Source organism: Giraffa tippelskirchi, chromosome 10 (assembly GCF_054371585.1).
Source record: "Giraffa tippelskirchi isolate mGirTip1 chromosome 10, T2T-mGirTip1v1.2.pri, whole genome shotgun sequence".
In the NCBI taxonomy this organism is placed as follows: domain Eukaryota; kingdom Metazoa; phylum Chordata; class Mammalia; order Artiodactyla; family Giraffidae; genus Giraffa; species Giraffa tippelskirchi.
This window is the reverse complement of record NC_137284.1, coordinates 142,070,254-142,096,570: the sequence shown is the minus strand read 5'-3', so window position 1 is coordinate 142,096,570 and position 26,317 is coordinate 142,070,254. Positions and strand designations below refer to the sequence as shown.

Below are 26,317 nucleotides of genomic sequence, written 5' to 3'. Positions count from 1 at the left end.
AATCAGAACCTGGACATAACTTTTGGGGGAACAGTATTCAGTTTACTATGTCTCCCCCTTTTATAGCCCACATCTGATGTCTTCTGAGCACTTGTTAATGAGCTGTTAGACGCTGTGCAGAAACTGGGCACTGGGATGGAAAGACACAGTATTGTAACTCCCACTGGCAAGGAGTAAAACAAAGGTCCAGATTATCCAGCTCTAGATCTCCAAGAGTTTTCTTACTAGAATCTTTGATCAGAGGCTCATCCAAGATGTGAGCACTAACTGCAAAAGGTTCAGAGTAAAAATTTCTATTGGAAAAATATGAGGCTACTTCAAACACACATTTTTTCCCCTCCTTTTTTTTTTTTTTTACGATCTCTATGGTTGTCATATATTCAGCCTCTTGTGAATGAGAACAGATTATTTAGAACACTAACAGTTAAATGGCAAGTTGGGTTCTGATCCCTTAGCTAATCAATAGCTACAGGGTCCCCCAGAGCAAGAGGCTCAGCAAGGAAGGTCAGTTCACAACTTTTATTGAGGGTAGAGGGGTTCATTGATTGTTTCCTGCTAAATCCCTGATGAGTTTTTGCAGAGCAATACTTTCAAAATGGGTTGAGTAAAGCTACTTCTGCTTTGCTTCCTCACAAATCACTTTTTTTTCTGTTGGCTTATAACGTATTCCCAAGAATTTTGGAATTTAGGATGACTTTCCCAAGAAAATTTTATTTCTTAGCAAATTACTATTTAATGTCTTCCAGGAGCAAAATTACAGGCTTGGGGTTGTAAATAAAGCCTACTCAAGCTTGGTCAAATCTAATTTCTCCTACTCCATGCCTGCATGCAAGCAGCTGACCACGGCTGGAGAAAGACTCCCCCATGCTGACTGCTCCAACTTTAAAATTAGTGATCACTAAGCTCAAGCAGGCCTTTGGTGCTACCTGGCCATGTCTCTCCACGTGTCTCAACTACTCCGAAGCCTGAATGACTGTTTCACAGCTTATTCTCTCTTCTCAATTCTTCAACAGCTCTTTCTCCTCATTTCTCAAATACTAATTGACTTCCTTGTTTCTGTGAAAAATACTGCAATTCAGAAGAGAATTTCCACACACTCCCTCAATATCCACACCCATCACCAAAACCTCTGCCTTCTCTCTGTTACTCTAGAATGTGCGCTCCCAAGGACGCTCCCTCCAGTTACACCCCAGTCCCACTCCCTCTCGCTGACTGAGGGCATCACGTCTGTCGTTTTCCCTCTTAGCCCTGCATCATTCGCTTTTCCCTCTTGACTGGATGTCCCATCAACGTGCAAGCCTGCTGCAATACTTACCATCTAAAACAAATATACCTCTATTTTGACCACCCCCCAAACCTCTAGACACTGTTCAGTGTTTCTACAGAAAACTATTTGAAAAAGTTGTCTATACAGGCTGTGTCCTATCTCTCTTTTCTTTTGAACTCGCTCTCTGTCCTGAACCACACCTCCAGAACTGATCCTGTCAAGGTCACCATGGCCTGCAAATTGCTGAATCCAATGGGCAATCTCTAGTCCTCACTTTAATTGGCCCTTCTACAGTATTTGACACAGCTACTGTCTTCCTCCTGTTAGGAGCACTTTTAAAAAACTTTTTATAACTTTTAATTTTATATTGGATTATACCCCTTTAACAGTGCTGTGATAGGTTCAGGTGGACAGCAAAAGGACTCAGCCATACATATACATGTATCCATTCTCTCTCAAGGGCTTCCCTGATAGCTCAGTTGGTAAAGAATCCACCTGCAATGCAGGAAACCTTGGTTTGATTCCTGGGTCGGGAAGATCCGCTGGAGAAGGGATCGGCTACCCACTCCAGTATTCCTGGGCTAGCCTTGTGGCTCAGCTGGTAAAGAATCCGTCTGCAATGCCAGAGACCTGAGTTCCATTCCTGGGTTGGGAAGATCCCCTGGAGAAGGGAACGGCTACCCACTCTAGTATTCTGGCCTGGAGAATTCTGTGGACTGTATAGTCCATGGGGTCGTAAAGAGTCAGACAAGACTGACTTTCACATTCTCCCCCACACTCCCCTCGCATCCAGGCTGCCACATAACATTGAGCAGAACTCCATGTACTATACAGTAGGTCCTTGTTGGTTATCCATTTTAAATACAGCAGAGTATACATGTCCATCCCAAACTCCCTAACCATCCCTTCCCGATCCTTCCACCCTGGGAAGCATAAGTTCGTTCAGCACTTTTCAAACTTGCCTTCCAGGACTCCATTCTGTTTTTCACTGACCTCTCCTCAGTCTCCTTTGCTGCTTCCTCCTCGTCTTCCTGACCTCTCAATGGCAGAATGCTAGAGACACTGGACACCTCTTCTAACTTCACTCACTCTTGGGGTTATACTAGATCATTTCATGCTGTGGCTGCCCCACCAGTATTCCTTTAGGACTCACCTCTCCACACAGAAGGCTATTGCTGGGAACTTTTCTTCTAATTCTCCCGGGGTGGGGGGAGGGGTTGGTGGCCCAGGGAGCGCGGGTTCTCCTGTGAGGAAGCTGGGAGTGCTGCGGCGTTAATGCCCCCAGAGCAGTCCTCAGCCCCAGATGGACGCCGGTTTGGCAGGTAATTCTCTGGTAGCTTTCCAGCCCCTCAGTTAGGATCCCTGTTACGGAGTCCAGGCTCACTCTGCTCACCACACAACAGGCCAGTAAATTGGAAGACAAGTTGTTGAGGCAAGTAACAATGACTTTAATCAGAAAGCTGGCAGACAGAGACGATGACAGAGTGTGTGTAATATGCTCAGTCGTGGCTGACTCTTTGCGACCCCATGGACTGTAGCCTGCCAGGCTCCTCTGTCCATGGGAATCTCCAGGCAAGAATACTGGAGTGGGTTGCCGTTTCCTTCCCCAGGGGATCTTCCTGACCCAAGGTAGTGCCTCAAAAACACCATCTTCTCAGTCCAAATTCGGGCTCCTTTTATACAGAAGAAAGGAAGGGGGCGGTGCCCACTGCGATACCAACCAGTGGCTGAGTGGAACTGCTAACTGTCACTAACAGTCGTTCCCTGGGAGGAGGGACCCACTGCAATGCCGCCGATGACTGAGCAGGACTGCTAACGGTCTCTCCCTAACAGCCAGGAACCTACCCTGCCCCATTCCATTCCTTTGAAGCCTATCCTACCCTCTCTCCAAGAATCCCACGATGGGACAAATTTCAGTTGCTGACAGAGATAACATATTTCATAATGCACCTTTTATTAACTCTCTTCCTTTCCCCATCTCACTTCTTTACTGATAATTCTTGGACTCTCTTCACAAATAAACGATTTGCACTCAAATTCTTGTCAGGGTCTGCTTGGGGCTTACCAGGTGGCGCTAGTGGTAAAAAACCCACCTGCCAATGCAGGAGATGTAAGAGACTCAGGTTCGATCCCTGGGTTGGGGAGATTCCCTGGAGAAGGAAATGGCAACCCACTCCAGTATTCTTGCCTAGAGAATTCTATGGACAGAGGAGCCTGGAACTATAGTCCATAGGGTCGCAAAGAGTCAGACACGACTGAAGCAACTTAACATGCACACTTTGCAGGGGAACCCAAACTAAGACAAATACTAATTATATGCCAGCGACTCTCATATTTATATCTCCAGTTCAAACATCTCTCGGATTCCAAAATCACTGTATTCAGTAGCCTTCCCCCGCAGCTCTGTGTGGGTATCTAATATCCATTTCACACTTTATGTGTCTCTAAGTGAGTTCCCGATTTCCCCTCCAAACCTGCACTGCTGAAGTTGAGGTCACTCCTTCTTTCACGTGTACATACAACCCAACAACGTTGTCTGTTGGCTCCATCTTATGTTCAAATCCTACCTTTCCTGTACCTACTGAGCTCATTCAAGCTGCCTTACCCTGTTTATTGAGATAATGTCTAAACTGTTTTTTTCTCTTGGCCTCTTGCCCCATTAAGGTTTCTTTTGCTCAGCAGCCACAAGGATCCTCTTAAGCCAGAGTCAGATCATGCCACTCTGATCAAAACTTGCCAATGACTTCATCTCAGGGCAAAAGCCAAAGTTCATCATATGGTGTAGGAAGCCCTCTATGGTCTGCTGCCTGTCTTTCCCTCTGATCTCATCTCCTACCACTCTCCCACTCTTTCTGCTTTAGGACCAGTGATTCCATGTGCCCCTATACATGCTCCTTCCTAGGACCTTGGCACTTTTTTTCCATGAAATCTGGAACATTCTTATTCCGAATAACTGCATGGTTTGCTTCTTCTTTAAAGTCCCTTCTGAAATGTCACCTTATTTAGAAGGGCCTTCTTTGTAGAGTGTGAGGTACATGTTATCTGATCATGCCCTTGCCCGACTCTGCTTTCTCCTGCATGCTGCTTTTCTCACACTCCAATGTTACTTGGCTTCTGGTTGGATTCAGTCAACTCAGGAGACTGGAGAGTTGGAAGAAGGAAAAGAGAAAGTGAAGCCGTGTCTGACTCTTTGCGACCCCATGGACTATACAGTCCATGGAATTCTCCAGGCCAGAATACTGGAGAGGGTAGCCTTTCCCTTCTCCAGGGGACCTTTCCAACCCTGGGAACAAACCCAGGTCTCCCACATTGCAGGGGGATTCTTTACCAACTGAGCCACAAGGGAAGCCCAAGAATACTGGAGTGGAGAATACTGGAGAATCCCTTCTCCAGCAGAAAAGAGAGGGAGGGATATTTTCTCCGGCCTCAGGCTGCATTTCCAGACAGCAGCAAGTCTCTCTATGGCTCCTGTTCCCTTTGAACTGGCATCTAGCCTCTTCCAGGTCTTCCAGCCTCCAGGATATGACAGCACAGACTCCTTGTGCCCCCATCATAGGAATGGTAGTGGCTTCCAGCAGTTGCTGATTTCTGGGTTCCTTTACTGTTACTTATTTGGCTCCTCAGATCTTCAATATCCATATAACCAGTTCTTTTCATTAAATTTCTCTCTTTTAAAATACTCAGACCTATTTCTGTTTTATTCATTGAATCCTTACTGAAAACTTTTATCAGTTTCCATCCCAAAAGGAAGTGTGTAATTTGAAGAGATTTTAATAAAAAGGATTCTTTACATAAGTGTTGGAACTCCTGGCTAGTCACAGAATCTACAGAAAAATACACACACACACATGCACAAAAAACTACTAAATCTAATAAATGAAGCAAAGTTGCAAGGTAAAAATCAACACTAAAAAATTAATTGTGTTTCTATATACCAGCAATGAACAATTTGTAAAAAAAAATATTAAAAAAACAATTTCACTTACTATAGCATCCAAAAGAATATAGTACCCAGGAATAAATTTAACCAGAGAAATTAAAAATTTGCACACTAAAAATGATAAAACATTGTTGAAAAAATAAAGAATACTTAAATAAGTGGAAAGACATGTTCTGTGTTCATTGATAAATGACAATATTAACATGGCATAATTACCCAAAGCAATCTACAGAATCAACACAATCTCTATAAAAATTTTAAAGATGATTTTTACAAAAATGGAAACTCTAATTCTCAAATTAAATGGAATTTAAGGAGTCCCAAATAGCCAAAGTAATATTGAAAGAGAAGGGTAGAGCTGGAGGACACACATTTCCCAATTCCAAGACTTTTATAAAGCTACAGTAATCAAATCTGTATTATTGGGATAAATATAGACAGATAGACCAATGTAATAGAATTTAGAATCCTTAATAAAACCCATACATCTATGGCCAATCAATTTTAGACAAAGGTACCAAGGTCATTCAGTGGGGAAATCTCTTCAACAAGTGGTAGGGAAGTAATTTGATATCCACATGCAAAAAGATCAAAATTAGACCATATACATTACACCATATACAAAAAATTAACTAGAAATGGATCAACAATCTAAGTTTAAGAGTTAAATCCATTAAACTATTAGAAGAAAATATGGGTGTAAACCTTCATGAACTTAGATTTGGCTAGGGACTGGGGTAGGACATCAAAGGCATAAGTAATAAAAGAAAAATATAGATAAATTGGACCTCATAAAATTAAAAAACCTTTGTGCATCAAGGAACATTATCGAGAATTGAATGAGCAACATATTTATAATTTATGTTGCTAATGATACAACATAATTTATTTGGGATAATTTATTTGCTAATGATACAAATAATAAAAATCTAACATCCAGAATATACAAAGAATCTTTACAACTCAACATCAAAAAGACAACCCAATTTAAAAATAGGTTAAGGACTTGAGTAGACATTTTTCCAAAGAAGATATACAAATGGACAGGTAAATGAAAATAAGCTCAGTATCATTAGTCATTAGGGAAATGCAAATCAAAACTGCAATGAGATACCACTTCACACCCACTAGGATGGCTATAACTTTAAAATATTAATCATCAGTGTTGGCAAAAATGTAGAGAAATTGCAACCCTCTCACCATGCTGGTGGGAATTTGAAATGGTGCAGCCACTGTGGAAAACAGTTTGGTGGTTTCTCAAAAAATTTAACATAGAATTACCACATGAAGCTGCAATTCCACTGCTAGGTATATACCCCAAACAATCGAATGTACTCAGATGCATGTGCATACATGTTCATAGCAGCACCATTCACAAGAGCCAAAAGGTAGGACAGTCTGGTTTGCATCAGTGAATGACAAATTGTGGGTAAACAAATTATGTTATATTCATATAACAGATTAATATTCAGCCATAAAAATAATGAAGTTGATACATGTTACAACATGAATGTACCTCAAAAATACTATGCTAAGTAAAGGAAGCCAAACACAAAAGGACACATTATGTGATTCCATTTATATGAAATATCCAGGACAGGTACATCCACAGTGACAAAAGGCAGATTGGTGGTTGCCTAAGCCTGGTTGGAGAGGGAGTTGGGAGAAACTGCTTAATGGGTTGGAGTTTCCTTTTGAGGTGAGGAAAATGTTCTGGAACTAGAGAGAGGTGATGACTGTACCACATCATGAGTGTCTTAAATGCCACTGAATTATTCTCTTGGAAGAGGAAAGTATATGTTTGTTAATGTAAGATAGGAAGAGGGTTGGATGAGGGATAATACAGGGGTAGGAGAAAAAAAGGGTTATTATGGGATTATATGAAATCATCTGTGTGAAGTTTTTGAAAATTATAAAACACTATAGAATTTTTAAAAAAATCATTTAATAAAAAATTAATAAATGAAATATATAAGTACTGGACTGTAATAAGAATTCATATGTTCTAGCGATTCAGTATATTCTCCTGAAAAAAAAAGTTTTGAGTCTAACATGTTGGAAATTTAACAGAGACTAACACTGGTAAGTTATATGACTTGCGGCTTATTTTTGTTAAGAAAACTAGAGTGTATGTCTTTGCTATGGTGTTTTGTTTTTACTATACGCTGCTGCTAGAGTTTGATGTTTTGGGCTTTGGTCTGACAACTGTATGACAATGCACTGCATTTATTTGTTCACTTATTGAAGAATTTTATATTGCGATAGGCTAGAATGGAGAAAATTAATCTAGCAAGATGGAACTTAACAGACGTGAGAAGTCCTTTACTCAGATCTAGAACAACAAACAGCCATCCAAGATCTGGCTTGGGGAAAAATGGTTTAACAGTATCACACGGGGAAAAATAAGGCTCTGGGGTTTCCGTTGGCTAGGAGCTGAATATGAGTCAACAGCATGTTGTGGCTTCTTAACAAAACAAAACCCTAAAGACATCTTAGCTTGAGAAAACAGAATTGTAGTACCTGGGCCAAGTGAAGAAATCGTTTTGTTTCTCCTTCACTAATCAGCCCATACCTGGGGACCTGAGTACTGCCCCAGGCATTGCACCATAGGGGGACAGCGTCAAGCCATAGGTGTCCAGAGGAAAGGGATGGGAAAGTGCAAGGCTGAAACCATCCACCTGAAGTGTGTCTGCAAGAATGGGGAATATAGTGAGGGGTATATCTGTGCTGGACAGGGAGATTCAAGGAGGGAGTTTGGAAGAGATAAATTACTTACTCTATGCCACCCCCTTCTATAGAAAAATGCCAAAGGAGAACTTAATATTGAGTGTCTCCTCTGGGCCAGTAAGTGCTAACCACTTTACATGTGTTGTCACATTACTTCCCTGCACCAACTCTCTGGGCTTCCCTGGTGGCCCAAGTGGTAAAGAATCTGCCTGCAATGCAGGAGACCCAGGGTTTGATCCCTGGGTTGGGAAGATCCCCTGGAGAAGGGAATGGCTATGCACTCTAGTATTCTTGCCTAGAGAATCCCATGGACAGAGGAGCCTGGTGGGCTACAATCTGTGGGGTTGCAGAGTTGGACACAACTAATTGACTAACACTTTCATTTTCACCAACTCTCTGAGGCAGTTATTGATGTCTTAGCAGCATTCTAATAACTTGCTTCCATTTGAAGATCAGGCATATGCTTGCTAATGTAAGCATAGTCTTTTGATACTGGGCACCAGTATTCAACTTGAAGGTTAAGCAGTCAACTCCAGAAGAAGAAGGCCCTTTGCTCCCAGGGTCTGACACAGTGGTGTATCATTTACTTTCTGTATTCAGACCAGGAGCAGACTGGGGCAGGGCAGTAAGTGGACGTCAAGGAACAAAGGGTTTATCAGAAGCTGCCAAAGCTGGAAACAGTGCTTGAGTAAGAGGCACCTGTCTCTTTCCACTTCTGCTATTGCTGGCTGGTAGTCAGAGTAAGATCTTTAAGGTTCTCTTTGTTTGCCAAGTCGATCCCTCCAAGTGTATGATACAGCTAGTCACCCTACCCTTGACTGTCTTCTTCAGCAATTACCTGTTCATTGGTTCCTTAGCAGAGTCTTACTCCCACTTGCTTTATATTAGGATTCAGCTTATAAATAAGAGCTTGAAGACAATATTCAGGAAATTATTTGAAAACTACTGGGGAAAGTATGTGAATTTCAGTCAACCACTCCTATGCTTCCATGTGAAATGTAAGTCCTGCTACCTGCTGTCCAGGGCATTTCTTTTTTTTTTTTAATTCCCCCTTCCTCCACACACCACCTATGGTAACTACAAAATTGATCTCTTCTTTCTGTGAGTTATTTTTAAATTAGATGCCACATAAAGTGAGATCATACAGTATTTGTCATTCTCCACTTCACTTAGAATAATGCAGGGCATTTCTGAGTGTGGTGTGCCTAATTCAGGCAATGAACACATAACAACATCACAGATGCTTTCCCACCCTAGGAGGATATGCATGAAACTGTGAAGTACCAGGAGTGGGGAGATTTTCACAATGGCCATGTGCTGAAGCAGTCACTGAAAGGTTGAAAACAGCTATTTAGCTTGGGAAAACCAAGTACTTGAAACTATATCTTGTTTAAAAGTATAGCTGAACCGGTTACTGTCATCCCCACTCCTACTTCCTACCACTCCTGTCATCTCAACTTCTATCTCCTACCATCACCATTTCTGATTTTCCAACATCCAAACTGATACAGCCAACATTTTGTAGACAACTGATGGAGAAGGCAATGGCACCCCACTCCAGTACTCTTGCCTGGCAAATCCCATGGACGGAGGAGCCTGGTAGGCTACAGTCCATGGGGTTGCTAAGAGTCGGACACGACTGAGTGACTTCACTTTCACTTTTCCCTTTCATGCACTGGAGAAGGAAATGGCAAACCACTCCAGTATTCTTGCCTGGAGAATCCCAGGGACGGCGGAGCCTGGTGGGCTGCCGTCTATGGGGTTGCACAGAGTCGGACACAACTGAAGCGACTTAGCAGCAGCAGCAGCAGCAGTGGTATATGAGAATCCTTAGAAGAAATGGAGTAGCCCACATAGTCAACAAAAGAGTCTGAAATGCAGAACTTGGGTGCAATCTCAAAAATGCCAAAGAAGCTGAAATTGAATCGTTCTATGAAGACTTACAAGACCTTCTAGAATTAAAACCAAAAACGGATGTCCTTTTCATTATAGGAGACTAGAATGCAAAAGTAGGAAGTCAAGAGATACCTGGAGTAACAGGCAAGTTTGACCTTGGAGTAAAAATGAAGCAGGGCAAAGGTCAACAGAGTTTTGCCAAGAGAATGCATTGATCATAGCAAGCACCCTCTTCCAACAACACAAGAGATGACTCTACACATGGACATCACTAGATGGTCAATACCGAAATCAGATTGATTATATTCTTTGCATTCAAAGATGGAGAAGCTCTATACAGTCAGCAAAAACAAGACCGGGAGCTGACTGTGGCTCAGATCATGAACTCCTTATGGCAAAATTCAGACTTAAATTGAAGAAAGTAGGGAAAACCACTAGACCATTTAGGTATGACCTAAATCAAATCCCTTATGACTATACAGTGGAAGCGACAAATAGATTCAAGGGATTAGATCTGATAGAGTGCCTGAAGACCTATGGATGGAGGTTCATGACACTGTACAGGAGGCAGTGATCAAGACCATCCCCAAGAAAAAGAAATGCAAAAAGGCAAAATGGTTGTCGGAGGAGGCCTTACAAATAGCTGAGAAAAGAAAAGAAGCTAAAGGAGAAGAAGAAAAGGAAAGATATACCCATCTGAATGCAGAGTTCCAAAGAAAAGCAAGGAGAGATAAGAAAGCCTTCCTTAGTGATCAGTGCAAAGAAGTAGAGGAAAACAGTAGAATGGGAAAGACTAGAGATCTCCTCAAGAAAATTAGAGATACCAAGTGAATATTTCATGTAAAGAGGGGCACAATAAAGGACAGAAATGGTATGGACCTAATAGAAGCAGAACATATTAAGGAGAGGTGGCAACAATACACAGAAGAACTATACAAAGAAGACCTTAATGACCCAGATAACCACGAAGGTGCAATCACTAACTTAGAGAGCCAGATATCCTGGAATGCGAAGTCAAGTGGGCCTTAGGAAGCATCACTACGAACAAAGCCAGTGGAGGTGATGGAATTCCAGTTGAGCTATTTCAAGTCCTAAAAGATGATGGTGTCACACATGCTGCATTCAATATGCTACCAAATTTGGAAGACTCAGCAGTGGCCACAGGACTGGAAAAGGTCAGTTTTCATTCCAATCTCTAAGAAAGACAAAGCCAGATAATGTTCAAACTACTGCACAATTGCATTCATCTCACGGGTTAGCAAAGTAATGCTTAAAATTCTCCAAGCCAGGCTTCAGCAGTACATGAACCGAGAACTTCCAGATGTTCATGCTGGATTTAGAAAAGACAGAGGAACCAGAGATCAAATTGCCAGCATCTGTTGGGTCATTGAAAAACCAAAGAGTTCCAGAAAAACATCTACTTCTGTTTTATTGACTATGCCAAAGACTTTGTCTGTGTGGATCACAACAAACTGCAGAAAATTCTTCAAGAGATGGGAATACCAGACCACCTGACCTGCCTCCTGAGAAATCTATATGCAGGTCAAGCAGCAACAGAACTAGACATGGAACAACAGACTGGTTCCAAACTGGGAAAGGAGTACATCAAGGCTGTAATTGTTACCCTGCTTATTTAACTTATATGCAGAGTACATCATGAGAAATTTTGGGCTGAATGAAGCACAAGCTGGAATCAAGATTACTGGGAGAAATATCAGTAACTTCAGATATGCAGATGACACCACCCTTATGGCACAAAGTGAAGAGGAACTGAAGAGCCTCTTAATGAAAGTGAAAGAGGAGTGAAAAAGCTGACTTAAAACTCAATATTCAAAAAACGAAGATCATGGCATCTGGTCCCATCACTTCATGGCAAATAGATGGGGAAACAGTGGAAACAGTGTCAGACTTTATTTTCTTGGGCTCCAAAATCACTGCAGATGGTGACTGCAGCCATGAAATTAAAAGATGCTTGCTCTTTGTAAGAAAAGCTATGACAAATCTAGACAGAATATTAAAAAGCAGAGACATTACTTTGCCACCGAAGGTCCATCTGGTCAAAACTATGGTTTTTCCAGTAGTCACGTATGGATGTGAGAGTTGGACCATAAAGAAATCTGAGTGCCAAAAAATTGATACTTTTAAACTGTGGTGTCAGAGAAGACTCTTGAGAGTCCCTCGGACTGCAAGGAGATCAAACCAGTCTATCCTAAAGGAAATCATTCCTGAATATTCATTAGAAGAACTGATGCTGAAGTTGAAGCTCCAATATTTTGGCCACCTGATGCAAAGAACTGACCACTGGAAAAGACCATGAGGCTGGGAAAGATTGAAGGCAGGAGGAGAAAGGGATGACAGAGGATGAGATGATTGGATGGCATCACTGGCTTGATGGACATGAATTTGAGCAAGCTCTGAGAGTTGATGACGGACAGGGAAGCCTGGGGTGCTGCAGTCCATGGGGTTGCAAAAGAGTCGGACACAACTGAGCCACTGAACTGAACTGCAGTAGATGAATATATTACTGAAATATGGACTCTGTCACAGGAATAATCACTCCAAGTGGGGAATGTGAATGGTGCTTGCAAAAACCTGGCCCTGGATTCTCTGACTCTCAACTTTATTGTCTTTCTTCAGAACATTTTTAGCTGTACACAACTACGGCCACTCCTTTGTACTAATCCTCACTTAATTGTTGTTGCTCTTCAGTTGCTAAGTGGGGTCTGACTCTTTTTGACCCCCTGGACTGCAGCACCCCAGACTTCTCTGTTCTTCCCTATCTCTGGAGTGTGCTTAAACTCATGTCCACTGAGCTGGTGATGCTATCTAACCACCTCATCCGCTGACGCCCTCTTCTCATTTTGCCTTCAATCTTTTCCAGCATCAGTGCCTTTTCAATGATTCAGCTGTTCACATCAGGTGGCCCAAGTATTGGAGCTTCAGCTTCAGCATCAGTCCTTCCAATAAAGAGTCAGGGTTAATTTCCTTTAGGATTGACTGGATTGATCTCCTTATAGTTCAAGGGACTCTCAAGAGTCTTCCCCAGCACCACAATTTGAAAGCATCAATTCTTCAGCACTCAGCATTCTTTATGGTCCAATTCTCACATCTGTACAAGACTCCTGGAAAAACCGTAGCTTTGACTAGATGGACCTTTGTCAGCAAAGTGATGTCTCTGCTTTTTAATGTGCTGTCTAGTTTTGCCATAGCTTTTCTTCCAAGCAGCAAGCGTCTTTTAATTTCTTGGTTGCAGTCACCATCTGCAGTGATTTTAGCGCCCAAGAAAATAAAGTCTGTCACTCCTTCTACTTTTTCCTCTTCTGTTTGCCATGAAGTTATAGGACTGGAGGCCATGATCTTCATTTTTTGAATGTTGAGTTTTAAGCCAGTTATTTCACTCTCCTCTTTCACCTTCACCAAAAGCCTTTTTAGTTCCTCTTCACTTTCTGCCACTAGAGTGGTGGTATCATCTGCATATCTGAGTTTGTTGATATTTCTTCTGGAAATCTTGATTCCAGGTTGTGATTATCCAGTCCAGAATTTTTTATGATGTACTGTGCATATAAGTTAAATAAATAAGGTGACAATATACAGTCTTGATGTACTCCTTTCCCAATTCGGAACCAGTCTGTTGTTCCTTGTCCACTTCTGTTGCTTCTTGACCTGTATACAGATTTCTCAGGAGGCAGGTCAGGTGGTCTGGTATTCTCATCTCTTGAAGAATTTTCCACAGTTTGTTGTGATCTACACAGTCAAAGGCTTTAGCCTTTAGTCAATGAAGCAGAAGCAGACATTTTTCTGGAACTCCCTTGTTTTTTCTATGATCCAACAAATGTTGATAATTTGATCTCTGGTTCCTCTGCAATTTCTAAAACCAGCTTGTACATCTGGAAGTTCTCAATTCACGTACTGCTGAAGCCTAGCTTGAAGGATTTTGAGTATAACCTTGCTAACATGTGAAATGAATGCAATTGTATGGTAGTTGAAATATTGTATTCCAGTATTTCCAATAAAGAAATATTTTCTATTTCTTTGCATTGTTCATTTAGGAAGGCCTTCTTATCTCTCCTTGCTATTCCCTGGAACTCTGCACTCAGTTGGGTATATCTTTCCCTTTCTTTTGCTTTTTGCTTCTCTTCTTTCCTCAGATATTTGTAAAGCCTCCTCAGCAACCACTTTGCCTTCTTGCATTTCTTTTTCTTGGGAATGATTTTGGTTACTGACTCCTGTACAATGTTACAAACCTCTGTCCATAGTTCTTCAGGCATTCTGTTTATCAGATCTAATCCCTTGAATCATCGCCTCTACTGTATAATCATAGGGATCTGATTTAGGTCATACCTGAATGGCCTGTTGGTTTTGTCTACTTTCTTCAACTTAAGCCTGAATTTTGCACTAAGGAGCTGATGATCTGAGCCACAGTCAACTTCAGGTCTTGTTTTCTCTGACTGTAGAGAGCTTCTCCATCTTTGACTGCAAAGAGTATAATCAATCTGATTTTAGTATTGACCATTTGGTGATATCATGTGTAGAGTTTCCTCTTGTGTTGTTGCTATGAACAGTGTGTTTTCTTGACAAAACTGTTAGCTTTTTCCATGGCTGCTTCATTTTGTACTCCAAGGTCAAACTTTCCTGTTACTCCAGGTATCTCTTAACTTCCTACTTTTGCATTCCAGTCCACTATGATGAAAAGGACATCTTTCTTTGGTGTTAGTTCTAGAACATCTTGTAAGTCATCATAGAGCTGTTCAACTTAAGTTTCTTCGGCATTAGTGTTTGGGGCAAAAACTGTGAATTACTGTGATGTTGAATGCTTTTCCTGGGAAATGAACCAAGATCATTCTGTCGTTTTTGTGTACTGCATTTCAGATTCTTCTGTGGACTATGAGGGCTACTCCATTTCTTCTAAGGGATTCTTGCCCACCGTGGTATACATAACGATCATCTGAATTAAATTTGCCTATTCCCATCCACTTTAGTTGGATGGCATCACCGACTCGATGCACATGGGTTTGGGTAAACTCCGGGAGTTGGTGATGGACAGGGAGGCCTGGCATGCTGCGATTCATGGGGTCGCAAAGAGTCGAACACAACTGAGCGACTGAACTGAACTGATCCACTTTAGTTCACTGATTCCTAAGAAGTTGATGTCCTTGCCATCTTCTGCTTAACCATGTCCAATTTACCTTGAATTATGGACCTAACATTCCAGGTTCCTATGTAATATTGTTTTTTATAACACTAGACTTTACTTTCACCACCAGACACAATCACAACTCAGTGTTTTTTTCTGCTTTGGACTTGCCACTTCTTTCTTTCTGGAGCTATTAGTAATTGGCTTCCACTATTCCCCAGTAGCATATTGGACACCTTCTGACCTGGGGAACTCTTCTTCTTGTGTCATATCTTTCTGCCTTTTCATACTGTTCATGGAGTTCTCAATGCAAGAATGCTAGAGTGGTTTGCCATTCCCTCCTTCAGTGAACCATGTTTTTTCAGAACTCTCCACCACGACCTGTCGATCTTGGGTGGTCTTTCATGGCAAGGCTCATAGCTTCACTCAATTATGCAGGTCCCTTCACCAGAACAAGGCTCTGATCCATGAAGGAGACCTCATTTAATACTCAAAATGTCAAACTCTGAAATTCTCTTAAACCACAAACTCTTATTCTTCTTTCTTATACCTACTAATATTTTCCTTACCCTCATCATGAACTCCAGACCTCTTGAATGCTCATACCCAAGTATTCAGGTCTGTCTTGGTTTTTCACTTGGCCTCTTTCCTAGCTTGGATCCCATGGACATCTGAAGTGACCAGTGACCACCAGGTGGCAGTAGAGTCTCAACTGTCCACCAAATTGGACACCAAGTAGGGTATGGTAACTGTTACTTATAATGGGACCCTCAAGTTTGATGGGGCAGTGGAATTAAACAAAAAATAGATCATACTGAAGGTCAGTCAGCAGGGGACAAGACGAACTTGAGCTTCATGTAACTGTAAACCAGCGAAGTGGCCAGACCTGAGCTATGATGGAGATGGCAGGGTTCTCCCAGGTTCATTGTCTGTAATCATTTCATACCTGTACACATGGGTAGTCTCCTCCTGCTTTGAGACATTCCCTGCCCGATGGCTTTGAAGCTGCTTCTAGTTAAGAGTTAGTTACTTAATGCCAACAAACCTCCGGAATTCTTTGTTCTTAACTGCCTTTCCAATCCCCATTGCTAGGTGGAATCAACCTCTCTCTCTCCTTTTGGACAGCCAAGTGCTCCTTCAGAAAGTTACAAAAGTCTACACATTGAATCAACACTAAATCCATGATATGTAACTTCAGTGGCAACCTCAAGGCTACTCAAGTTTGCGTCTTTCATCCTTTGTTAACTGCTTGGGGCATTGCTCATAGGAGCAATTGCAAGCTTTCTCCACTCTCGGAAATCCTGTTTTGCATTTCGGCTCCTCAACCACAGCAGGTGATCTCACATCCTCCCTTGTCTGGAGAACTGGGACCATCCATCCCATCCTCTTGTGCAAGCCCTCTCCACAGCAGACAGAGCACAGGACTAGCAGAGTTCTCTGTGGTACATTTCTTGAGTTGAATGGGAACGATGTCAGAAATCCCATCTTCTTCAAGGCACAGTAAGAAAACAGACCACCTACATCTCATCTCAGAATTAACTTACTCCTCTGAATGGTATGTTACTCTCTTAGTCAGCTCAGGCCAACAGAACAACACACCTGGGTGGCTGAATCAACATACAGTTATTCTCACAGTTTTAGAGGCTGGGAATTCCAAGATGCTGGCACATTTGATTCTCGACGAGCACTTTCTTCCTCGCTTGCAGAGAGCCACCTTCTCCATACATACTTGCGTGGTCTTTCATTTATTTATTTTTGGTCTTCATTGCTGTGCTTGGGCTTTCTCTAGTTGCAGTAAGCTGGGGCTACTCTTTGTCCACAGGCTTCTCACTGTGGTGGCTTCTTTTGTTGCAGAGCATTGGCTCTAGAGCACAGGCTCAGTAGTTGCAGCTCATGAGCTTAGTTGCCCCACAGCATGTACACTCTTCCCAGACCAGGGATCGAACCTGTGTCCCCCACACTGGCAGGCGGATTCTTAACCGCTGACTACCAATGGAGTCCCATGGTCTTTCCCTGAGTGCATGCAGAGCACGAAAGAGATCTCTTTCTTCTTATAAAGCCACCAATCCCATTATTGCTTCAGTGTCATGATCTAATCTGCTGGGGTGGTAGCTCTTACAAACCTCATCTTCAAAGACAGTGTTTTTAAACTATTCATTGAAAAATTCACAAACCAACATAAAATATATTCTATTCTCTCCAATTTTACTTTGTTATTCCTATTCAACGATTTTTGATTCATTTATTCAATCATTCAATTAACAAGTATTGACTTAGCCAAGACTCCTATCTGCTTCCTACTGCCAAGTACAGACATGATGATGGAGCACATTTGAGGCAGATAAAGAATATTTAAAAGGAAGAGTCATCCAGAATTTGTCAGACTCTCCCTCCAGCAGTATGGAAAGGGGATCCACCCACTGGCCGGCAGGCATAGGTCAGTGTGCTCAGCACCGGGCTCAGCTCCGGGCTCAGTCGAAAAGCAAGCGCTGGCTCAATAGCTGTGGCTCATGGGCTTAGATGCCACGCAGTACATGGGATCTTCCTGGAGCAGGGATCAAACCCGTGTCCCCTGCATTGGCAAGTGGATTCTTAACCACTGGACCACCAGGGAAGCCCCTTACCCAGGTTTGGATACTAGTTTCTTTTATAGGTTAAAGAGGGGGAGGTGAAGAAAGTAAAGTAAAAAAAAGGCAAAAACTATTTGCAAATATTTACTGGTTCTGGCCAGACTGCAGAGGGATTGCATTAATCTCTTCTTTCCTGCAGCCATTCATAAGTGGGCCTGGTCAGGATGTTTCCCGTGAGCTAAACAACGGTATTTTAGCTTAATGCTCAGGGCTGGGAGGCAGGTGTCCCAGAGATGAGCCATTATGTATACTTTAAGCTATAGGCAATATTCCTCTTTGATGAACTTGCAGCAAAAGTAATAGAATACAAAGGTTAAAGTAAAAGAAACAGATTTAGTATGGAGTCAGATTTGTTTTTCCCTATTACAAAAGGATCAGAATGCTGTGTGATCACAGTATACGGAATTGAGACCTATAGGTAGAAGATATTTACTGTTAGTCACGTCCAACTCTTTGTGACCCCACGAACTATAGCCCATTGACCATGGAATTCTCCAGGCAAGAATACTGGAGTGGGTAGCCATTCCCTTCTCCACGGGATCTTCTCAACCCAGGGATGGAACCTGGGTCTCCTGCATTGCAAGCAGATTTTTTACCATCTGAACCACCAGGGAAGCCCTCAGAAGATATAGGAAGGCATATTATGCCTCAACATAAGAAAGACCTCTCTTAACACAAGATTTTCCTGAATACTAGTTGTCAGAAGTGAATTCCTGGCCACCAGAGGAGGCTGGGCATTAGCCAGACTGTGATGTTGAAGACCTGGAAAATGTTCAGTGCTTCTAAAGCCTCACCAGCCTCAGTAGCCTGTGAGTCTAGTCTGGCTGGCACCAGGTGAATCTCTTAAATCAGTTCTATCGTTTCTGCCACAGCCCAAAACACACAGATGCACATTAGCCTTGGGGCTCCCTCGGCTGCTGGCTCTGGCCTACCTCATACAGAGAAGCAGGGCATAACTCCAGGGAGACAAACCTATTTGTTCAGCAGAACTTGTAGAGTGTACAGCTGTGAATAGACTGCTTACCATCTGGTAGATTTGCAAACAGAGGAAGAGCAAAGAGCGTTTGGGTCACTAGGTCACCAGCCAGTTCTACAAAGATTAACCCACTGCAGTGGCTGACCAACAGTGCATCCTATATTTCAGACAGAAGAGATCAAGACGATAACAGGAGGATGCACTCTGTGCTCCAGACAGAGGAAACGAAGACTCCGACAAACAGGCCCCTTAGAGAGTTAGATATATATCTCAGGAAGAACTTTGATGAATCTGGCTTCTTGCATGTTCCCCTACAGAGTAAAGCACTAAAATCACTGACTTGAGATATTTGTTGTTTGAACTAGTGTTGCTGCCAAAATCTTGGCTTTCTCTGCCCACCGGAGCAGAATAAGAAAATATGGAGACAGAGTCTGAAGGATGCGGGAAGACAGCCTTAATCCTCAAGCCGGCAGAGGAGAGAACACAGTAGCCTTCTGCCTCAAGAATTGTATCTCCCCTCCTTGGGGAATCAAGGGGATCATATAGTTGGGGCTCACAGTCAGGGGTTGGCGATAAAGAGCCAAGGTGTAAGGATCCTGTATTCTTCTTTATTTTTGCATTGTATCAAAACGGTCAATAGGCTGGCATCAGTTAGCCTGGTAATTTGGGTCTGGCAGTTGGTCCCGGTAGTAAGTCTATTGTCCTTTGTGGCTTGCACTGCAACTTTCTTTCTGTAATGCCAAAAGAGGAAAAAACAAACTACAAGGGGAGGTTTGCAGAGAGTGCTGTCAAGTCGAGCATCAGGATGGGACTAGCATAAAGTTAGAAGATAATAGATACAGAGTGTGGCTCATGCAGGGTTAGAGGGTGACAGGTGCATAAGTGCAGGATGTAGTTTACACAACAGATTAGTCTTCTGAAAAGACGGAAACTTTGTTATCAATGCAGACAGTAGGTCAGGAACAGTTAAAGAGAAGGACTCAAAAGGCAAAAGAGAAAAAGAAAATTTTTTTCTTATTTCACTGCAACACTAGCAGCAATCTTTTACCGAGATGCATACTTGACTGCACAGATTCCCCAGCCAAAAAAAAAAAAAAAAAACCAAAACCATATGAACTAGCATCCCCCCAACCTCTTAGAAGTAGTTTCTCAGAGCCATGAAGAGGTCATAGTCTCCTGGGCTATAGTCCTCAGTAAGACGCTGAATATAACTTAACTCACAACCCTCACGTTGTGCAGTTATCTTTCAGTTCATAGATTTGCAAGGTTGATAACTAGAATGAAACAAAGTGGCTCAGTGGTAAAAGAATTTGCCTGCCAATGCAGGAGTCCCAGGAGATACCAGTTGGATATCTGGGTTGGCAAGATCCCTTGGAGAAGGAAATGGCAATCCACTCTAGTATCCTTGCCTGGAGAATCCCATGGACAGAGAAGCCTGGCTGGCTACTGTCCATGATGTCATAAAGAGCTGGACAAGACTGAGCATGCACACAAAGCAAATATTTGGGCTTCCCAGGTGGCGCTAGTGGTACAGAACCTGCTTACCAATGCAAGAGACGTAAGAGACTTGAGTTTGATCCCTGGGTTGGGAAGATCCCCTAGAAAAGGGCATGGCAACCCACTCCAGTATTCTTGCCTGGAGAATCCCATGGACAGAGGAGTCTGGCAGGCTACAGTGCATAGGCTGGCAAAGAGTTGGACACTACTGAAGTGACTTGGCATATAGCACACAAGCAAATATTTAAGTTTCTGTCTGGGTGTTTGGCTTCTAGCTTATAGGTAGAAAAGAAATAAATTACAAAAAATTAGAAAACAGCAATTTCAGCAGTATTTTCCACTTTTGAATATCACTAGTTGGTTCAGAAATAAGTCAAGCAAATCTGAAAGAAGAGGCACATTTAAAGTTCTGGAATCACAGAAGAAAAGAGTAGAGACATGTATTTTCCTGAGATAATTTCTTCCCTCTGAACTCTCAAGCAGAAATTAAGAAATTCGTTCAAGAGTTCAAGAGCCCTCAGGACTAGCTGGTTTTCAAATTGTTGCCAGGAAATGGAAAGAGTGGGTCTAGGAAAAGCCATGTGTTCTGAGAGGCAGGCAGAAGGGAAGGAGCTTTATTTTGGCACATGTGCAATTATTAATACTTTCAGAAAAGCTGTAGGTTCTAACTTCAATCTACTAACCTGTTTCTGGACTTACAAGAATACTTGACGTTTGATTTATTTGGCAGAATATATTTAGGTGATGTGTGTGTCACTTTATTACAATAACTAACACTGGGAAAAAGAAAGGTTGTAAAGAGAAAGAAATGAGCTGGGGTTTGTGGATATTTTGATTTTCAGAAGCCTGCCCCCTCTAACTCCACTGCCCTTGCCTTGGTGGGAGAGAAAGAGACAATGATATGTCTTTTGTCAACAGAAGGCCAAAGCCCAGATCCAAAGACAGGATGAGGAGGATGCATATGCAAAGTCATGGTGCAGGGAACTTGGCCAACCATGTAACAATTGATAAGATTGTATTTGGACATGGTAGTGCCAAGTGCAGAGAAACAAACACATAGAAGGCAGTGGGGCTGCTCAAAGAGTGGAAACTGCTGACCTTGTTTCTGGTTATGTCCAGAGCCTGATGTTTGTAAGTTTATTAAGATAACTAATTTAAAAAAAAGTCCAGGGTGATTTTTTTAAAAAGCAGAAACCAAAATGTAGGCCCTCTGTATTTACTGTTTGCTGAATTCTAGGAGAAATATGTAAAAATAATCAGCAAATATTAATTCCTTTTAAAATTAAAAGAAAACTATTAGCAACCCTGCTTATTGCTATATAAAGGAGTGGCCTGGGATCTTGACAAAACCCTTGGCATTTCTGTGTGCTTTAAAAAACATTAATTACATTCTTAATACACTATTGAAAGGAACACTCTTTCTGTCCCTTTGAGCTTCAGCTTTGCCATTTTGATACATGACCCCTAATTTTGTCGAATAGCTCTTACAATGGGATTGTCTGATGTTTCCTCATACAAACAACAAATAAATAAAATATGTAATATGTTAGATAAATAAATGCCACAGGGAAAAAAAGAAAACAGAGAAGAGAAAGAGGGAACACCAGAGAAGATGGATTGATTTTAAATAGTGTGATGAAGGAAGGCCTGCAAAGATGACAAACAAGCGAACACCCGAAGAATCTGAGACAGACGATCGCTCACACTATCTGAGGGTAGATAGAACATCCTGGACAGTGAGAACCACCAGGACAAAGGCCCTGGAGCACACACTCAGTGGTAATCTCAAACCACCCATCTTGTGTAATTTTTAAACAATGGTCAAAGTCTTCTTCTTGGTCCTTTCTGCCTTTGTGGGCCCTGACTGTTTTGAACCAACAAAAGTGCTGAAAGCCAGCACTAAAAGGTGAAAGGTGAAAAACTTCCCCGGAATTGCTGGGAAAACATTTACCCTGATGACGACAAATGAGAAAATACAAACTGGATAGAATTTCAAACACAATGTAATCAAATTTATAAAGCTTTTGCATTCATTATGTCAGCAAATCTTGAAGACCCAGTAGTGGCCTCAGGACTGGAAAATGTCAGTCCTCATCCCAATTCCCAAGAAGGGTAGTACCAAAGAATGCTAACCATTGGACAGTTGCACTCATTTCCCATGCTAGTAAGGTCATGCTTAAAATCTTGAATGCTAGGCTTCAGCAATATGAGAACCAAGAATTTCCAGATGTCCAAGCTGGGTTTACAAAAGGAAGAGGAACTAGAGATCAAATTTCCAACATTTGCTGGATTACAGAGAAAGCAAGGGAATTTCAGAAAAACATCTATCTCTGTTTCATCGACTATGACTGTGTGGATCATGACAAACTCTGGAAAGCTCTTAGAGAGATGGGAATACCAGACCATCTTACCTGTCTCCTGAGAAACCTGTATGCAGGTCAAGAAGCAACATCTGGCCCAATTCAGGTTATTGATATTTCTCCCGGCAATCTTGATTCCAGCTTGTGGTTCTTCCAGCCCAGCATTTCTCATGATGTACTCTGCATATAAGTTAATTACTACATGGCAGATAGAAGGGGAAAAGGTGGAAGTAGTGACAGATTTCCTCTTCTTGGGCTCCAAAATCAATGAGGATGGTGACTGCAGCCATGAAATCAGAAGATGATTGCTTCTTGGCAGGAAAGAGATGACAAACCCAGACTGTGTGTTGAAAACCAGAGACATTGCTCTGCTGACAAAGTCCTTATAGTCAAGGCTATGGTTTTCCTAATGGTCACTACAGTTGTGAGAGCTGGACCACAAAGAGAGCAGAACACCAAAGCATTGATGCCTTTGGACTGTGGTGCTGGAGAAGCCTCCTGAGAGTCCCTTGGACAGCAAGGAGATCAAACCAGTCAATCTTAAGGGTGGTCAACCCTGAATATTCACTGGAAGGACTGATGCTAAAGCTGAAGCTCTGGTATTTTGGTCATCTGATGTGCACAGACAACTCATTGGAAAAGTCCCTGATGCTTGCAAAGATTGAGGGCAGAAGGAGAAGAGGGCATCAGAGGATGAGACGGCTGGACAGCATCACCAATGCAATGAACATGAACTTGGGCAAACTCCAGGAGATGGTGAGGGACAGGGAGGCCTGGCCTACTTCAGTCCATGACATTGCAAAGAGTCAGACAAGACTGAGTGACTGAACGACAACAACAATCAAATTCCACCTGTAGTACATTAAGTGTGGTTGTTTTCTAAAGTTGAAAGGCCAATTGAATGAAAATAATTTAAAGTATAAGTGTTTCTTTGATTTGACTTTCCCAATAAGTGTGTGAAATAACTAAATGAGTTGGATGTTTGTTATTTTTTTTAATACTTAATACATCTCTGATTATAAACATGAATTTTTTGCTTTAGAAAATGTGAAAATTATGTAAGAGAATAGCAAACATGAAATTCACTGCTTACCACCTAGGAAAATATCTTATATTTATATTTTTCTAGATAGACTTTACTTTGAAAGTGAGGTGAAAGTGTTAGTCTCTGAGTTGTGTTCAACTCCTCGCAACCCCATGAGCTGTAGACCACCAGACTCCTGTGTCAGAACACAGGAGTGGGTTGCCATCCCCTTCTCCGGGGGATCTTCCTGACCCATGGATCGAACCCACATCTTCTGCAGCTCCTGCATTGGCTGGCAAATTCTTTACCACTGAGCCACCTGGGAAGCCCTTACCAGACCCTACTTATATACTAATGGGTCCAGTCTGGTCCTGAGAGTTCCTGGGACTTGTCAGACCACAGCAGTGATTTTGCAGATCTCCATATTGGCTGGTACCCATCTTCCCAGCTCAATGCGAAAAATATGGGTAGAGAGACATACTTGGGACAGGAGGACCACTTTTTGTTCACCTACTTCCTGTGACAAGATTCCTTCCTTTTCCATATCCTGCCTCAGCATCCTCCCCTTCCATTACTTCTCATCCTCTCTCCCCATAAGAAAAGGAAAATTCACTACATAATGACATAATCATAGAGTAGACAGAGTTAACACACCTGTAGTGTATACATTAGACTGGATGCAGCATGCTCAGTCATGTCTGACTCTTTGCAACCCCATGGACTGCAGTCCTCCAGGTTCCTCTGTCCATGGAATTTTCCAGGCAAGAATACTGGAGTGAGTTGCAATTTCCTCCTCCGGGAGATCTTCCTGACCCAGGGATCGAACATGAGCCTCTTGAGTCTCCTGCCTTGATAGGCAGATTCTTTACCACTGAGTCACCTAGCTGATGACTAGTGTGGCTTTATTCCCAGCAATCCAAAATCAGTGAAAAAATATTAAGATGGACTCATTGTATTGGTTAGAATTGTGAAATTAAAGAATCCGAGGCCTGCAAAGTTCTCATTACTTGAGATATAAATGTGAAAAATAAAATAAGAGAAAACTAGCAAGTCGCTTTTTAAAATATTTCTCCATAGCCACATTTTAATTCACCTCTGGTTAAACTCAAGTGAAACAAAATATGTCATATAACTTGCTGATAGGAATCTAATCTTTTTATCCTATACCTAAGATTTTAAATTAAGGAAATCAGAGTCACATGAAGGAAAACAAATTTTTTTTTTAATTTTTAAAAGCACTGATTATGAATGTATAATAGCAAGAATGTAAAAATATGGATGGGAAGTGTGATACTATAATCTGTAACTTACAAGCCTTGTGAGGTAAAAACAAAATGATGAACCAAGACCCCCAAGCTCTCTAGCAGAGTGCCAGGGAAACCACAGATACAGGAACAGTTTTTTCATTCCCTCTTCCACTGATGCCCCAGATGATTGACTGTGACCAAGAATGACAGGGCCTAGGGGGCTCCCATAGGAACCACTGGCTCCCCTGATATTTCCCACCTGGAACCCTGGGTAAAAATGACTGGGGGAAATAAGCTTGTTGATTTTTTGATTGATACAGGAATGTCAGATGAGAGAGACTTATCTGAAGCAGTTTCCTGTATGTCTGCTGGGATGAGAGACCTCTTGAGTAAACTAAATGCAAGAGGAACTTTTTCCCAAGAAAGGATGGACATGAAGGTGCTGCCAGGATAATCTTCCTTGCTTCAAGCAGCATTACTATAGCTGGGAAAGGCTGAATGCCTGAAATTACCTGAAGAGATCCTGCAGAAGGTAAGATGGGATGTTTGGGCAGATGGGAACCCACGAAGAGCAAAGTTAGCCACACCCTGCACAGGCAGAACTCCATCCAAGTTCTCTCATTCCGAACTTAAAACAATAGCCCTTAAGGGAACATGTCAGAGAGGGAATCCAGCCAGTAATATGTGCCTTCCTTGGATATAACCTCATCTATCCTTGCCAGCCACCACAGAGCACTCCCATCCTACCAGTCCAAAAGCCGGAGACCCAAGAATATCACTTTATACAGGACCTGAGAGCAATAAATCAGGTAGCTGAGGACATTCATCTGGTGGCATCCAACCCCTATACCTTACTTTCTCCGGAGATTTCTGCTGGCTTACAGTTTTTGGCCTATATAGCTTCCCTGGTGGCTCAGATGGTAGAATCCATCTACAAGGCAGGAGACCTGGGTTCCATCCCTGAGTCAGGAAGATTCCCTGGAGAAGAGAATGGCCATGCACTCCAGTATTCTTGCCTGGAGAATCCCATGGAAGAGGAGCCTGGTGGGCTACAGTCCATGGGTCACAAAGAGACCTTTTATTGCACATCCTAAAGTCCTGAATCTCAGGGATTTTTTGCTTTTGAATAGGATGACCCAGAGACCAAATTGAAACAGCAGTTCTGCTGGATTGTGCCTCCCCAGAGATTCAAGAATGCTTCTCCCAGTTTCAGGGAAGCCCTAGCCAAAGATCTAAAGGACCTACAGTTATATGAGGGAGCCTTTCTTCAGTATGTAGATGAGATTTTGATTGCCAGTGAAACCAAAGATCTCCCAGAGCCTTTGAAACCTGGTTCATCCACTTATAACCTGAATGGCCCTAACCAAGTACCTTGGCCTCCCCATTCCTGCATTTCATCTTCTGTGAAATGTAAGCATATCTCCCTCTAAGGGGTGGTTGCAGGATTCAGTGAGTCACACATACAAAAAGCACCCAAATAGTGCTGGCGCATAGTAAACTCTCAATACCTGTTGGTTATTATTATTCTTTATTATTTTCAGTCATCGTATCCTCAAGTTTAGTGGAGTCCCCACGATCAGATCCAAGAAGTAGAAAAAAAAAAGAAAAAGTAATTGGCT

General features: G+C 42.2%; 1 long non-coding RNA gene across 1 annotated transcript in view; it reads left to right on the top strand.

Annotated features, from left to right (window-relative positions):
• LOC145523166 (uncharacterized) overlaps nucleotides 1-26,311 on the top strand; it is a 69,287-nt gene extending 42,976 nt beyond the window's left edge. The window contains exon 4 of the long non-coding RNA XR_014066398.1: nucleotides 25,019-26,311. This is a non-coding gene — a long non-coding RNA (uncharacterized LOC145523166). The remainder of the gene's footprint in view (nucleotides 1-25,018) is intronic.
• Nucleotides 26,312-26,317: the final 6 nt, after the last annotated feature.